This window comes from Arachis hypogaea, chromosome 3, assembly GCF_003086295.3.
Source record: "Arachis hypogaea cultivar Tifrunner chromosome 3, arahy.Tifrunner.gnm2.J5K5, whole genome shotgun sequence".
Taxonomy (NCBI): Eukaryota; Viridiplantae; Streptophyta; class Magnoliopsida; order Fabales; family Fabaceae; genus Arachis; species Arachis hypogaea.
This window is the reverse complement of record NC_092038.1, coordinates 14,087,217-14,106,019: the sequence shown is the minus strand read 5'-3', so window position 1 is coordinate 14,106,019 and position 18,803 is coordinate 14,087,217.

The following is an 18,803-nucleotide window of genomic DNA, read 5'->3' as shown; positions in this document are numbered from 1 at the left end:
AAAAAATAGCTTAAAAGTATAAAGTACTATAAAATTTTGTAATGTCTCATAACTTAGGTAAATCAACATGATCAAATTTTAATAAATACTCTACATAGTCAATGATAATTTAAAAAATTAAAAAATTTAAAAAAAGATTAAATTTAAATGCAATATTCATGAATGTACTCAAATTTTAAATAAAAAACTCTACATAATTAATAATATTTAAATTTAAAAAATTATTCCATACAAAACAATTTTAAAAAAATGGGTTAAAAAGATGCTAGGAGTACTATAAAAATTTATATATTCCGATAATACAGGTAAGTAGATGATAAAAATATATATTTTTTAATTTTTAAATTATTATTGACTATCTCGAGTATTTTATTTAAAGTTTTAGTACATGCATATATTTATCTAAGTCATTGGGGACGTTACAAATTTTTATAGTACTCCTAACATCTTTTAAATCATTTTTTTAATTGTTTGTAAATTTATTAAAAAATTAATAATTTAAAAAATTTAAAAATATATTTTATATTTCATACATTAAAAAAATTAACTCGAATTATATTTATAGGGGCATTCATTGATAATTTGAATGAAACTAATTCGAATGGCCTTGAGCTGCTACTTGTATAATTTGAATTAATCCACTTTAAATTAAAAATATTTACGTGCATGTAGTTCATTTTACTCTCATTCGAGTTATTAAAACATTTTGTCCATATATAATTTGAATTACACTGCTTTAAATTAGTATTAAATTTTATAATTAATAGGTCTCAATCAAATTATATAAAAACACTTAGTAAATACTTATAATATTTTTCGTTTAGTAAATATATTAATATTGGCCTACAATTATTTATATATATTTTTGTCCTTGAAAAAACAAAATTATTTACAAAGGAAAACTCATCACACATTGTTTTGACTTTGTTTGTGTTAGAGCATCTGGTCTATACAAAAAACATATATGCAATGATTCATGCTATATATAATATATACAAAAATATTTTATAATTAAAATCAGAACTAAAATTATTATTATTATTTTGGTAAATTATTTTTTGTGTATTTGTATTTTAGTATATAAAAGATTTATATTACCCGTCACTACACATCAATGAGCGTTTAGTTTGGTTTGAAAATCTCTTTCTAGAGTAGAATACATTGATAGAACGATGATTCACTCCGAAAAATAACTCATCAAAAGTTGAAACTAATTCTACAACATTTACATAATTCACTTTTCTAAAAATAATTGAATCTAAACACAAATAGTGGGTATAATATTAAGATCGAACACATCTAAATGAGACCTAATGAGAATGAATACATCCATGTAAGAATAATTGAAAAATATAATTTGATTTATTAGTATAATTGATAGTAGGATAACATGAATCACTTTTATAAACGTCAAGGATACAAATAAGACGATTTAAACGTTAGAAATACAAATAGGACTTACTCTAAACGTTGGGGACAAAAATGATACCTTACTCGATTATAAATTATTTCTGAGATGATATATAAAAATAAAGAGAAGAGATAAAGTATTATTTTTTACATAATTTAGTTATCATTATTTCATAATAATTGCTATTAAGAACAATTTCATTAAAAAAATTCTCATCACTGTTATTTTAAAATTTCGGATGATGTCAGAGATAATTCTTACAATAAAAAGTTAAAAGTATTTTTTTTTGGCATAAAAGATAATATTTTAATTTAAAAATAGTTATTCTTATTATTGTCATATTATACATAGAAAAAGGAAAAAATATATCTAAAATTGTTTACTTATTTAGGTATGTTTCTTAAATAGGTTTGCACTCTAATATTATTTATCTTTATCCTAGGAACCGAAGCACTGTAAAACAGTCTAGGATGCATTTATTTAATTATATATCTGAACCTAATTCAATTGTAGAAGATAATTTCCTATCCAATCATGCTTTTACTTTTGAGGTCAAATATATTTAAAATAGTTTAATATAATTAATTTATGAACACATGGACTAATATAAGTAGTATTGACAATACCTGGCGGCATTTGAAAAGGCTAAGACGATAGCCTTTTCTTAGCCCTTAGCTCTTGTTTGTTTTAATTGTTTGACCTTAGCTTCTAATATAGGGTGAGAGCAGTGTTTCTTTTCTTTTTTTTCTTCTAGGGTTTACTGCCCTTGAAATTTTGAAGTCAATGATGACAAATATGCATGGGAGCCACTTGTTTTTCCTTCCGGGCCACGACAGCTACATATACATGCATGTATGGGGAATATCAATATGGTTTGCATCATCATGCCCTATGAATTTTGGCACAGCGATAATGAGAGAGAGAGAGAGAGAGAGAAAAATTATTAGAAAGAAGAAAAAGATAATGAGCAAAAAGTTGACATATATACGCTGATACGAATGAAAACAATTTGCAAACAAAATTTTTTTAGACATAATTAACTAAAATTTTTTATAATTTATTTTATTTATATTATTTAATAAGTCTTATTTGTTTATTTGACTTTTTATTATCTCACATATCATATTTTTATCAATTTTATTTATCAATGATATTAATTATAATATTATATCTTCTTACTATTAAACATTTTTGTAATCAATATTTAATATTTTCTTTATAATTCGATTTTTATATTTAAGAATATAATAAAGATTAATAATAATAAAGAACGATAATGATAATATGATTAATATCAATTATATTTAATAATTGTAATTGATTTTTTATCCGTTAAGGCATTTATCATGACTTAATAGAGATATGAAACATGAAAACTACCCTAATATATATGTTCCGTTAATTCAATTATGTTCATTCAAAAATCACAAGAATAATACTATTGCAAGTACAATAATGTATAAACCAAAAATTTTTACAAGAAGTTGCGCTTATCATTGCAAATAATATGGCATTTGAATTCGACCTTAATACGGTACCTATGGCAGAAGGTGCTGAAGAATTTGAATAACAGACGAACTCACTCGACGAGATTGTTGTTAGTCAACCAATTTTCGAAAATATAAAAAACTACACTAACTCTTAGGGGTGCACATGGGGCTAGGTGAAGCCGGGTTCACCGTGACCTGAACCCGACCCTAAATAATGACCGGGTCTATTTATGAGACCCTTACCCGATCCTAAACCCGATGAAATCATGTTACTTTTGGGTCACACTAAAGTCGGATCTAAACCGGTTGAAGTCCGGGTCTTGATCAACTTTATCACGACATCACCAAAAGTTGGATTCTACATCTTTTGAACCTCTAAATTTTGAAAATAATTATTCCATAACATTTCAACATTCACATAATAATAATTTAGAATCTAATAATAATAATAATTTAAACTTTCATAATAATAATTATGTCAATTACACACTAAACATTCAAAGTTCAAAAGACAATTAAAACAAAGTTAACAACCAACACAAGATTAACATAATAATAATAATAATTTATAGTGTCATACCAACCAATAACAATAAAATATTAAGTAGCAAACAATTATAGCACAAAATTCATTTGATTCGTAGTTTGCTCTTAAGGTTGTGAACTTGATTCTTATTGTGTGGATGTGTTAGTAACATCTGCAAAACATAAAAATTAGTCTCTCAAGATTATTATATGAATTAAATTAAATAATAAAAAGAATAAAGATATCATAAAGTAAATATACCATTAACAATCTTGTCACTGCTGTCAAATTGATCAAACTCAAGTTCTTCAAATCTCTTCTTAGAAGGATACAACCAACTTTTGGTGCAAATTAAAACTTCTATCATTTTTGGTGACAAAGAGCTACGGTACGGTAAAGATCAACCACACGTCCACCGGTACTAAAGCATGATTCAGATGCAACAGTTGAAACTGGAATACCGAAGACATCATGGGTTATGGGAGAAAGAATTCTATATTTTGATCCATTTAATTTCCACCAAGCCAATATATCAAAATTCTCATCTTCACGTCCACATGATCTTCTTAGAAGGATACAACCAACTTGGGTGCAAATTAAAACTTCTGCCATTTGTTGACAAAGAGCTATGGTAAAGATCAACCACACGCCCACTGGTACTAAAGCATGATTCAGATGCAACAGTTGAAACTGGAATACCGAAGACATCACGGGCTATGGGAGAAAGAATTCTATATTTTGATCCATTTAATTTCCACCAAGCCAATATATCAAAATTCTCATCTTCCACGTCTACAGGATCTTCGGCCAAATATTTCTCAACATCTGATTTGCTATCTGTATTAGCTTTTTCCTTCTTTTATTTTTTCACAAATTCACTCTATTTGCAGCAACATTCGTAGCACCAGACTGACCACTATCTTTATCATCCAAAACAGCTCTAGAGGAACCACCACCATTATTAAGAACTTTATCATCTACAATTTCTTTTGAATAAAATTTGTACAATATCTCCAATGTAAATTTCACAAAACTAGTCATACTAGTAGCCACTTCCTTATCATATACATCTTCCAAACACCAAGAGAGATAATTAAATTTGTATCGAGAATCTAAAACAACGGCAACAAGTATCAAAGGATTAAACTTGTCAACTAGTCTCCAATATTTATCGTATTTAGCCTTCATAAAGCATGCCATAGTTCTCAATAATTCAGAATTGTTGTGGCTCTAAGATGTTAGTTGAGAATTTATAGATGCAATCTCATGAAAGCATTTGTTTGAAGTAACATGTAAAGAAGATGAGAAATACAAAGTAATCTCATAGAAGATTCTCAAAAAATCAATGAATAGTCTAGCATGTTGCCAATCAAGTGATGTGGGTGGACCAACTTTTTTTTTTACCCCGACTATCCCCTCTAAACCATATAAAAAATTCAGTTTTTTTATCATAAAGTCTATCAAAGCTTTTTCAAAAATTTTAGCATGTTCCAACATTAGATAGGTGGAATTCCATCTAGTTGGAACATTCAAACAAACATGACTTTTAGACTCTATCAACTCAGCCTCAATGCATTCTTTAAATTTTTTAATTCTTTGGAGAAGATCTAACATACCTAACAGCATTCCGAATGCTTTCAATGGAGGCATGTTGCTCTTTAATTTCTTCATTCACTATCTAGTTGAGAACATGAGCACAACACCTCATTTGTAAATATTTTTCTCCGCACACCAATCCATCCATTGTAGCTAATTTTCTTTGAAGGTAAGTGATAGCCCCCATCATTTGAAGATGCATTGTCTAATGTGATTGTAAAGGCCTTTTCAATTTCTCACTCTCTCAAACATGTCTCAATTTCTCTCCCTATTGTTTCTCCCTTGTGGTTCTCAATCAAGCAAAAATTGAGAATTCTCTTTTGTAACTTCCAGTCGTCATCAACGAAATGTGCAGTTAGGCTCATGTAGCTATGATTTTGACTTGATGTCCAACAATCTGATGTCAAATAAACTCGAGCACATGACTTTTGCTTTAAGTTTTTTCTTCTCATCTAAATAAAGATGAAAGCAATTTGTTGACATTGTCATCCTGGATGGTACAATGAATCTTGGCTCAAATTGATTAATCATTTTGCGAAACCCAATCCCTTCGACTACTTTAAAAGGGTGTTCATCAAGGATAATAAACTCAGCCATTGCCTTCCTACAATCTTCCAAGCTATAGCCATTGACTTTGAAAGTTTTGTCAACTTCATATTCTTCACCAACCTTAGACATATAGCCATGAAGTGTCCCATTTTTGTCTGCTTTTGTAAATATCCACTTGTGAGAAAATTTCAAGTGTTTATTCAAAGAATTTGTGCCATGTCTAGTTGGATGACATATATATGCTTTTTGATAGTGATTACATTTGGCCTTGTGCTCTCCATTACTCTCACTAAATGAAACCTGTTTAAAATACGTCCAAACATAAGACTTTTTACCCTTATGAGTAGCCTGCTGTCCCTCGTTAGCCTGCTGTCCCTCGTTAGCTTGCTGTCTCTCGACAGCAGCAACCTCAGGCTCTATGTCCATAACTTTATTATCCTCATTACTTTAGACTGCAATACAACTAGAATCTCCTCCTCCCATTTGTATTTATCTAAACATAAAAAAGTTTCATATAACAGTATATCTAAAAAAAATTAAACATACTTAAACAACTGAGAATAAATACAATATATCTAAATAAAACTGAGCATACTTAAACAAGTGTTTAGTCTCATCATTTAACAATAACAAATGAAAATAGAATTAAATGTTTAATTTACTAATTCAAAAAAAATAAAACAAATAAGAAAGATTCATAAGTATGTCAGTCTCATTCTTATTCTTGTAAGACTTAAGTGAAGTAAGACATAGATAATAATTGAAGGTAGGTTGAAATGCACGTGAAGTAAAGGTAGAGCAGCTAACATTACTCAATACTCACCAAAGCATTACTCACAATAACATAAAGTGCACAAACCAAAAAATTTGATTTTTAAATAACAATCAAATTTAAAGTGGAAAGGATCAATTATAATTATTGGCGGTGCAAATTATAAAAATAAAATTATTATTCCTACTTCCAATAATTTGCTAAGGCAGCCAGTAATTATAATTTCAAATTATTGTCCCTACTCCCAATTCTTTTGAATTGTTAATTCCTATCTCTGATCAACAACTTCTTCCTACTTTCGTCTAGCTTGTAACTCTCATCATTGAAATATTTAAAATACAAACCAGAAAATTAAACACAAAAAAATCAATTTTGTTAGTTTTTCTCAAAATTAAACCAATTATGGCAAGAAAAATATCAACAATTTCATTAGTTCTCCCAAAAAAAAATAACAAAACAAATAAAATAGGTGAAATATTTAGCACCCAATAGGCCAGTAGTTACAAAAAAAAAATGAAAATCAATAGTTTTTAGCAAAAATAAATTACCTGCTCTGCGTCTTGCGATGAACACTGCATTGGTGAGAACTCTGAGTCTCTAAGAGGTAATTGAAGGCGAGTTACTGGTCGCGCGGTGTTTGACGGTCAGCAGTTGTGGTGGTTGATCAGACTTGGTGGAGAAAGAGGAAGAAGGTGAAAAAAGGGACAACAAAAAAATTAAAGAAGATTGGTGGTGAAGGAGAGAGTGAGGTATGATTAAGAAGCACAAATGGCATGAAGGTGTGAAGGAGGAGCTCTCTGCTGGCCGTTGGGGCTGCGGCGCTGTGCCTCAGGGAAATGAGTTTGAGTGAGAGAGAGTGTGTGTTGTGCCCTAGCCCCTGAATACTATGGGCTGTGAAGTGTGAGCCTGAAGAGTGAAATTGTGAACATTAAACACAAAGGCACGAAACATAATGCATATTTTTTTTATTTTTTTTACTGCACGCCTACACGGGTCCAACGGGCTGGGACCAGGTGACCCGAGGCTTGGCCAGAACCCAATTTAATAAATAATCGGGGCTATCTATTGAAACCTCGGGTCTAACCGGGCCATAACGAGGCCGGGCCAAATTAGTCTCGAAGTCACCGGGTCCAGTCCGGGTCTTTGGGCTGGACTGGGTCTTGTGCACCTCTACTAACTCTGATGAGGTATGGTAATAACCCGATTTTTGTGTGTGTATTTTTTATGTGCATTTATACTTATACTGTACTATTTAGTGAATTGCCAATTTTAACACTTTAGTTATATGCATAACATTCGTAAAGTTCATTCTTTATGCAATCAATAAGTTCATATGAATACCATCCATAATGGCACGAAATCAGCACCTAAAATTACAGTAGTGTGTTTTATTTGTTATACGCGATAGTGAAATTAGCCACTTTTGTATAGTTAACTATTAGGTTGAGTTTTATTTGTTTTTTCTTTTTTTTTTTCCAGGTCATAAACCAAGCTATTGGTGACGAGGAGCTAGACCCCACGGAGGGAATGTGCTTCGGCACATTAGAAGATGCACGTGCATATTATTACCGATATATGGTAAGGATTGGTTTTGTCGTCAAAATAAGAACTATCGGCTAGGAGACTAAAAACGGACAGAAGGTGGTTGTTAATCAGGCTTTGAATTGTAACAGAGATGGATATCACACATCCCGTGTAAAGGCATCCAAGAGAAGGAAAACAGTGGCCTCAACAAACTGTAAAGCCCGTTGCTATTTAGCATTAGATAAGATGACAAGACAATGGAGGATTTCTCGAGTAGAGGTATTCCACTCACACCCGCTTAATCCGAAGCTATCTGGAATGTTCTCAGCAAACCGTCAGCTAAGTATGCATGTGAAGGACCTGATACAGCAAAACGACCAAGCTGGCATTTGACCGAGTAAGACATACCAGGCACTAGCCAATGTTGCTGGTGGCCTTGCCAACATCACCTTTATAGAGAAGGATGTTAGAAATTACATTAGTTGTTACTTATGCATTTTCGGGGATGAGATGGATCCAAAAGAGTTACTTAAGCACTTCTCACGGATGAAGGAGCTCAATCCGAACTTTTTCTTTGAAATAGATGTGGACAAAATTATAGCCTTAGAAATGTGTTTTGGACCGATGCTCGGTATAGAGCTGCATGGGAATATTTTGGTGATGTCGTGACGTTTGACACTACTTACAAGACTAATAGGTACCAAATTATTATTTTTTTTGTTCTACTTCATTAGATTTTGTTTCAGCTAAGGCATTTGGATTTTACACCTACGTTACATGTGTTTATATTTCTATTATTTAGGTACGACATGCCGTTCGGGTCTTTCGTAGGGGTCAACCACCATGGGATGTCTACACTTCTTGGGTGCGTATTATTGCGGAATAAGGAGACTCATACATTCCAATGGCTTTTTCGGACTTGGGTGAAGTGCATGGGAAAGGTCCCCAAATGTGTTATAATAGATCAATGCCTGCAGATGCGTTCTGTGTTAGAGACCACCTTACCAAACACACGCCATAGATGGTGCATATGGCATATCCTATAGAAGATATCATACAAGCTGGTAGGTTACCATCGTTTCGATCAGCTCAACACATGCATGAAGAGGATTGTGTTTGAATCTAAATCTAAGTACTCATTTGAGAGAGATTGGCACGATTTTATTGAAGAGTATGACCTCTACAATTCTAGATAGCTAAACGGCAGTATAATCTCCCGATTTATTACTGCGTGTGTTTGGCTTCTTTATAGATGTTATTGGTGCACAAAATTGTGATCATCAAAAATGGCGCCAAAAACTTGGTAGCGCTCTCAAACGTGAATCACACTTAGTCACAACTCCACACAACTAACCAGCAAGTGCACTGGGTCATCCAAGTAATACCTTACGTGAGTAAGGGTCGATCCCACGGAGATTGTTGGTATGAAGCAAGTTATGGTCATCTTGTAAATCTCAGTTAGGCGGATAATAAATGTTATGGAGTTTTTGAATAATAAATAAAGCAGAAAATAAAGATAGAGTTACTCATGTAATTCAATGGTGGGAATTTTAGATAAGTGTCTGGAGATGCTTGTCCCTGTTGGATCTCTGCTTTCCTACTGCCTTCCGTCAATCCTTCTTATTCCTTTCCATGGCAAGCTGTATGTAGGGCATCACTGTTGTCAATGGCTACATCCCATCCTCTCAGTGAAAAAGGTCCAAATGCTCTGTCACGGCACGACTAATCATCTGTCGGTTCTCGATCATGTTGGAATAGAATCCCTTGATTCTTTTGTGTTTGTCATCACGCCTAACAATCGCGAGTTTGAAGCTCGTCACAGTCATTCAATCCCGGAATCCTACTCGGAATACCACAGAAAAGGTTTAGACTTTCCGGATTCCCATGAATACTGACGAATGGATTTTTGACGGTTTAGAATTTTACTAATGAAATCTCGTTGTAAAGTATAGTCTCTAAACCACTCAATAATCCTTTCATACAAAAAGTTGTTTGTCACTAGTACAAACCCCTAAAATTTATAAACCGAAGTATTGGACCTCGGGTCGTTCTCCCTAGGAATTACAATAAAGTGTCTTGTTATTGGTTTGAGTTGTTTTGGGGTTTTGGATAAGAGATATGAACGTAAATGGCAATGAAAATAAACTAACAACTATAAAAGGCTCTTGGTAAGGTATGAGAACTAGAAGTTCTATCCTAGTTATCCTTCTCAATTGTGATGAGAATTGTTCATTGCTACCACTTAGTTAACCCTTGTTAATAAAGGAAAGTCAAGTGGATGAATTGACTTGAGACACAAGTCCTAGTCAACTCCCAAGGAAAGACTAGCTTTAGTGCACTCCAAACCAATTATCAATCAACAAAGGAATTAGATAACTCAAGTGTCACTAATTACTCTACCTAGGCCAAGAGGAACAAAATCTACACTAAAACTAAAAGAGACATTTCAACAAACACATAGAGCACAATAGAAGTAAACATTATTAAATGCAAGAATTAAAGAGAGATCTAACTACAAAAGCAAGAGATCAACAATAGAAAAGCAAAGAAGAACAATTATTATGAATTACCTCTTATTGAATTGAAAGAAAATGGAAGGAACAATAGTAGATCTACAACAAAGTATAAGAACAACATAAAGGAAATTACAATAAAAGAATAGAAGAAGATGAATGTAGCAACAAAGAATTGAGATGTAGAAGTAGAAGAAAGCAAAGATTAAAACCTAGATCTAAGAACTAATCCTAATCCTAATCCTAATTCTAGAGAGAAGTGAGAGCTTCTCTCTCTAGAAACTACTTCTAAAACTAAACTAAACTAATGGTAACTAACTTATGTTTCCCTCTTCACTCCTTGGGTTAAATAGCATCAGAAATGAGTTGGATTGGGCCCACAAGGCTTCCAAAATCGCTGGCCACGTTTTGCTTCAAGTGGACTAGGTGGCAGCAACGGCGTGTGCGCGTACTATGCGCGTGCGCGCCACCATACTTGTAGCAACTATGGCAAATCTTATATTGTTTCGAAGCCCCGGATGTTAGCTTTCTAACCCAACTGGAACCGCATCATTTGGACCTCTGTAGCTCAAGTTATGGTCGTTTAAGTGCGAAGAGGTCGGCTTGACAGCTTTCCGGTTCTTTCATTTCTTCATGAGTTCTCCAACTTTTCATGCTTCTTTCTTCATTCCCTTGATCCAACCTTTGCCTCCTAAATCTGAAATCACTTAACAAACATATCAAGGCATCTAATGGAATCAAGGAGAATTAGATTTAGCTATTTTAAGTCCTAAAAAGCATGTTTTCACTCTTAAGCACAATTAAGGGAGAAGTTATAAAACCATGCTATTTCATTGAATAAATGTGGGTAAAAGGTTATAAAATCCCCTAAATTAAGCACAAGATAAACCCTCAAAATGGGGTTTGTCAACCTCCCCACACTTAAACCAAGCATGTCCTCATGCTTAAACCAAGAGAAAGCAAAGGGATCAACATTTATTCAATGAAAACTAACTAAATGCAATCTACCTATATGCAACTATCTACATGAATGCAATTGCTTGGTCAAAATAAATTAATTCCCAAGAAGCATATATAAGCACAAGGGCAAAAGGTATTAACAACCATGCCAAACCACAATTGAATTGAGCAATTAAATATTTTTACAAACTTGCATGAAAGGAGATGATCATTGGTGGAAACATGTAATTGAGCATCAAACCCTCACCGGATGTATTTGCACTCTATTCACTCAAGTGTTTAGGGTTGATTCACTCAATTCTCTCCTAATCATGCTTTCCAAGATTTGTTTTTCTTCTAACAATCGACATATATTTCATGCATGCATACAAGTATCATGAGGTCTTTTCTTTAGGTTGTAATGGGGCTAGGGCAAGGTAGGATGCATATTTGGTTAAGTGAGTTTGAAATTTGAATCTTTGATAAGCTTAAACTTCCCACCTAACCTATGACATCCTATACAATTAAGTTCTAATCTAACTACCCATTTTTCTCACTTTTTCACATACTCGTGCATTTTCTTTTCGTTTCACAACACTTATGCATTGATCTTATTGAGCTTCGCTTTGGGGCATTTTGTCCCCTTCTTATTATTTTTCTTCTTTTTCTTTCTTTTTCTATTTTCTTCTTTTTTTTCTTTTCCATATTATTTTTCTTCTTCTTTTTTTTTTCTTTTGTTTTTCTCATTTTTTTTTCTTTCTATATATAAGAACATCAATGCATAAGGTTTTACATTTGATCAATATATGAGTATGTACCCAATTTCCAATATTTTCAATAAAAATACAAAACTACCCTTTTATTCACCCAATGTCCCAAGGTTCCCACACTTGAATGATACTCACACACACTAGTCTAAGCCAATCAAAGATCCAAATAAGGACATTTATTGTTTTCCGCGTTAAGGCTTGTAATGTGCTAAAATTAAGAACAAGTGGGTTAATCATAGGCTCAAATTTGGCTAACAAAAGAATATAAAAGGTAAGGCTATTTGGGTAAGTGAGTTAAATGAAATGATGGCCTCAATCATATAAATGCATGAATACACAAAATAATGGACATAAAGAATCAAACAAATCAAAGATTACAATCATAGAAAGAGAATAATGCACACAAGAAGGAAAATAAGTGGTTATAAGATGTAACCACACCATTAGGCTCAAATCTCACTTGCTTGTGTTCTTAGCTCAAAACATGATCCACAAGATATATAATTCAAGCAAGTTTTATGAAAAGTTTTCACTCAAATCAATTAAGGTGCCCTATAGATAGAAATCTTGAAAATTTTCATTATTTTGACTAAGCTTATTGTGTATACATATGCAAAAATAAGAAAATGCAAGTAAAAATCCTAAAATCCTAGAATGAAATGCAAAAGTGTTGGAATTAGAAACTTGTCACCTAAACTTGCCGACCAGTCAGACGACCTCCCCACACTTAAAAGTTTGCACCGTCCTCTGTGCACTCAAAGATGAGCAAGGGGGTACGGCGACTCTCCGGATTGCTACGTGTTCTAGGTCTTGCTTCCATGTTTGCTTGTGGTGCATTCATCATAAAAAAACAAAAATATAACACCATAAGATGAGAAGATATAAAAGCAAGGAAGCATACATTGTTGGAATGAGGTAAATCACTAGAATTGAGTGAGTGAATTAGTGTGACATTAATGACAAATATGTGTGTGAATTCTAAATTGCGCGGTTTAGAACACACATTAGCATAAAAAGCTATGTCACCAAAGAAGCATGCACTTTACTCATTCTAGTATGCTTGAGATGCTTTAAGTAAACTTGTAAGGTAAAACAAGCATTAAAGAAGCATGAAAGCATTCAAGCCAAACACATATGGATGCATATGATCATGAAACACAATGCATTAAGGTAAATGCACAACATCATCCATCATCAAGAGGTTGCCTAATCACAAAATAAGGCTCAAATCACATGGTGGCCAAATCATGTAATTCAAGAAGAGTTACAAGCTCGAAGGCAATTCTCATCACTTGGTATTTTTCAAAAGATAAGCATGAAAAACTCAAGACCAAGTAGCAAAATATAACCTCAATCATAGGATCCAACAAAGATTATCTAAAAACATTAATGCTAAATTAGCATTTAGGCAATAAGGGGGAAGCAATGCATAGTAAACAAAGTCAATAATCCAACACTTATGAAGAAAATGGAGAAAATAAAATGAGAACCAAACTAAAGCTATCTAACAAACTAACTATCTAACTAATTAACTAACTAAAATAAATGGTTATCAATGGTGTTTGGAAGTGTTGGATGAGGGGTAGGAGGAGGGAAGAAGAAAGGAAAAGGAAAGAAATAGAAAGAGGAGAAGAAATGAAATCTGGTGAAGGAAGGAAATCCGCGCGTACGCGCGCATGCCGCGCGCGCGCGGATGGTGTATTTCGAGAGTGGCGCGTACACGCCATGTGCGCATGCGCGCAAGTGGGGTTGTGCCAAAGGCACAACGTTGGCGTGGCATAGGCATAACTCTCTGGAAAATGTATGGAATGTGGAACTTCTCAATCCACGCGTACGCACGCATGGCGCACGTGCGTGGATGGTCTAAAATGCATGATGTGCGCGTACGCATGCAGTGCGCGTACGCGTGGATGGTGCTCTGTTTTTTCAAAAAAATTTTGCTATGTTTTTGCACCAATCCAAGCATTCCAAACCTCCAAGCAACTACCAAAACACCCTAAAACCTTATTTAACATACTAAAATACCAATTAAACTCATCAAATCAATCAAAACAAGGATTTAAACTAATTCTACCAATATGTACAAAAAGAGAAAATGAAAGGATTTTACCATGGTGGGGTGTCTCCCACCTAGCACTTTTATTTATTGTCCTTAAGTTGGACTTATGGGGAGCTCCTCATCAAGGTGGCTTGTGCTTGTACTCATCTTGGAACTCCCACCAATGCTTGGTTCTCCATTGTGCCTCAAGATTCTTCATGGATTGAGCCAAGTGTTGATGGAGTTCTTCACAAGCTTGGGGCTCCCAAAGTTGATCCTCTTCTTGTAATCCGGGATCCCACACTTTATTTTCACACCCTTCTTGAGGTTGATCATCATTATTAGTCCATCCGGGTGGTGAGTAAGGTGAATTCTCTATGAAGTGGCCAACAATCCTCCTAGACCCATCTATTTGAGCACTACTCCAACCTTTATATCTCATGTTTGATGCATCAACCATAATGAGCCTTGATTTGCAACGCCAACCACGAAACATCTTTCGCTTACGCTTCATCCCACAAAGCATCCTAAGTTGACCATCCGTTTCAAGCAAGCCATATTCAAGTGGGATAATAAAGCTAATAGAAATGAATTTTACCCACTCAAATGAAGGTGTAGATGGCAACCTAGGCAAAGATGCTTCCAAAGATCTTGACAAAGCGTAACCAACCCTCGTTCGTCTATCTCTAGGGACTTCCACCTCTTCACAAGATCTCTTGATCTCAATCCTTTGTTCAACAATTTTATCTAAACCTTTTCCTTTACTCAAATAATAATAGGGAGAGTGAGAAAAATTTACCTCCTCCACGTTTTCAAATCCAACCGGAGAAGGTTCTTCATGCTCAAAGGATTCTTCACCACTAAGACTTGATGCTTGATCTTCATCACCAAGGGAACTCAATTCTTGCTCTATCCCATCCAAGTCTTCATATGGAGTATGCCTTGGAAGGTGTGCACTTTCCTCCCTAGCATCAATTTCAATCATCTTGGAGGGGTTTTCTTCAACTCTATGTTCCCATGGGAGCTCCGCATCTCCTAAGTCTTCTACCACTTCTTCCTTGTCTTCAACAATTAAAGCTTCTTTCAATTGTTCCAATACAAAGCAACTTCCCTCATTTCCCACCGGAATTTCCAATCTCTCCTTCATGCTATGCTCTTCTTGAGCCATGGGAGTTCCTTGAGTGTTCAAGCATTGGGAGGCTAATTGATTTGTTACCGCATCCAAGGCGGCCATGAAATTTTGCACATCCCTTTTCATCTCTTCTTGCCCTTGAACAAGAACACCAAGGGTTTCATCCATTAGAGGTTGGGGTGGGTGGAAGGGTTCCTCATTTTGGGGGAAGGGTTCATAGTAGGAAGGTGGTTCTTCTTGGTAGAGTTGTGGTGGTTCAATGTTTTCCACTCTTTCCACTTGTTGCACAACACACTCCATGGTTGCTTGAAATTGATCCAATGCTTCCTTGAGACGATCCCTTGACTCTTGTTCCTCTTGGATAATATGATTAGGATCATGTGGCTCTTGGATCAATGGATATGAGTATTCTTCCATGGGAGGTTGTGGTGAAAAGTAGTATTCATCTTGTGGTTGAAAATTTTCATATATTGGAGGTGGTTCATCTTGGTAATAATATGGAGGAGGTGGCTCTTGAAAGGGTTGATATTGTGGTGGTTCCATATATGGCTCATATGGCTCAAAAGTTGGTTGGTGTGATGGATATGGATTAGGGTCATATGAAGGTGGTTGGTAAGAAGGGGCTTGTGAGTATGGTTGAGAATTATGTTGAGGGTATGGATCATAGGCATATGGTGGTGGTTCTTGAAAGTCACAAGGAGATTCACCATAGCCATTTGATTGGTATGCATCATAGAATGGCTCTTCTTCATAGTGCATTGGTGGAGGAGGTTGTTGCCATGAAGATTGATCATATGCATATGGCTCCTCCCACCTTTGATTGTTCCATCCTTGATACATATCTCCATTATAGTCCTCATCACCTACAACATAGTTGTAATCACACTCATAGCCAAAATGAGAATTCATAATGGAAAGAGAAAATAAGGAACAAAAACTAATAAGAAATAATGAAATGAAATACTAAGACTAGCAAAAACTAGCAAGCAATCCAAAAATCAAGCTATTCACAATATTCACATATATACAATAACCAATAACACAACACCATTGCAATTCCCCGGCAATGGCGTCATTTTTGACGAATGGATTTTTGACGGTTTAGAATTTCACTAATGAAATCTCGTTGTAAAGTATAGTCTCTAAACCACTCAATAATCCTTTCATACAAAAAGTTGTTTGTCACTAGTACAAACCCCTAAAATTTATAAACCGAAGTATTGGACCTCGGGTCGTTCTCCCTAGGAATTACAATAAAGTGTCTTGTTATTGGTTTGAGTTGTTTTGGGGTTTTGGATAAGAGACATGAAAGTAAATGGCAATGAAAATAAACTAACAACTATAAAAGGCTCTTGGTAAGGTATGAGAACTAGAAGTTCTATCCTAGTTATCATTCTCAATTGTGATGAGAATTGTTCATTGCTACCACTTAGTTAACCCTTGTTAATAAAGGAAAGTCAAGTGGATGAATTGACTTGAGACACAAGTCCTAGTCAACTCCCAAGGAAAGACTAGCTTTAGTGCACTCCAAACCAATTAGCAATCTCTCCAATTATCAATCAACAAAGGAATTAGATAACTCAAGTGTCACTAATTACTCTACCTAGGCCAAGAGGAACAAAATCTACACTAAAACTAAAAGAGACATTTCAACAAACACATAGAGCGCAATAGAAGTAAACATTATTAAATGCAAGAATTAAAGAGAGATCTAACTACAAAAGCAAGAGATCAACAATAGAAAAGCAAAGAAGAACAATTATTATGAATTACCTCTTATTGAATTGAAAGAAAATGGAAGGAACAATAGTAGATCTACAACAAAGTATAAGAACAACATAAAGGAAATTACAATAAAAGAATAGAAGAAGATGAATGTAGCAACAAAGAATTGAGATGTAGAAGTAGAAGAAAGCAAAGATTAAAACCTAGATCTAAGAACTAATCCTAATCCTAATCCTAATTCTAGAGAGAAGTGAGAGCTTCTCTCTCTAGAAACTACTTCTAAAACTAAACTAAACTAATGGTAACTAACTTATGTTTCCCTCTTCACTCCTTGGGTTAAATAGTATCAGAAATGAGTTGGATTGGGCCCACAAGGCTTCCAAAATCGCTGGCCACGTTTTGCTTCAAGTGGACTAGGTGGCAGCAACGGCGCGTGCGCGTACTATGCGCGTGCGCGCCACCATACTTGTAGCAACTATGGCAAATCTTATATCATTTCGAAGCTCCGGATGTTAGCTTTCTAACCCAACTGGAACCGCATCATTTGGACCTCTGTAGCTCAAGTTATGGTCATTTAAGTGCGAAGAGGTCGGCTTGACAGCTTTCCGGTTCTTTCATTTCTTCATGAGTTCTCCAACTTTTCATGCTTCTTTCTTCATTCCCTTGATCCAAGCTTTGCCTCCTAAATCTGAAATCACTTAACAAACATATCAAGGCATATAATGGAATCAAGGAGAATTAGATTTAGCTATTTTAAGTCCTAAAAAGCATGTTTTCACTCTTAAGCACAATTAAGGGAGAAGTTATAAAACCATGCTATTTCATTGAATAAATGTGGGTAAAAGGTTATAAAATCCCCTAAATTAAGCACAAGATAAACCCTCAAAATGGGGTTTGTCAAATGCCACCATCAATTCTAGCTTATACCACGAAGATTCTGATCAAGGAATCCAAGAGATATACGCCCAGTCTAAGGTAGAACGGAAGTGGTTGTCAGTCACGCGCGTTCATAGGTGAGAATGATGATGAGTGTCACAGATCATCACATTCATCATGTTGAAGTGCAATGAATATCTTAGAATAAGAACAAGTCGAATTGAATAGAAAAGAGTAGTAATTGCATTAAAACTCGAGGTACAGCAGAGCTCCACACCCTTAATCTATGGTGTGTAGAAACTCCACCGTTGAAAATACATAGGTGATAGTGGTCCAGGCATGGCCGAATGGCCAGCCCCCAAAATATGATGTGAATTCGAAAATAAGGGAAAAGGACCCTTTGTATAATAGTAAAATGTTCTATTTATACTAGACTAGCCACTAGGTTTACAAAGATAAGTAATTGATGCATAAATCCACTTTTGGGGCCCACTTGGTGTGTGCTTGGGCTGAGCTTGAGCTTTACACGTGCAGAGGCTTCTTTTGGAGTTGAACGCCAAGTTGTAACGTGTTTTTGGCGTTTAACTCTGGTTCGTGACGTGTTTCTGGCGTTTGACTCCAGAATGCAGCATGGAACTGGCGTTGAGCACCAGTTTACGTCATCTAATCACAAATAAAGTATGAACTATTATATATTTTTGGAAAGCTCTGGATGTCTACTTTCCAACGCCATTGAGAGCGCGCCATTTGAAGTTTATTAGCTCCAGAAAATCCATTTCGAGCGCAGGGAGGTCAGAATCCAACAGCATCAGCAGTCCTTTGTCAGCCTTTTATCAGAGTTTTGCACAGGTCCTTCAATTTCAGCCAGAAATTACCTGAAATCATAGAAAAACACACAAACTCATAGTAAAGTCTAGAAATGTGAATTTAGCATAAAAACGA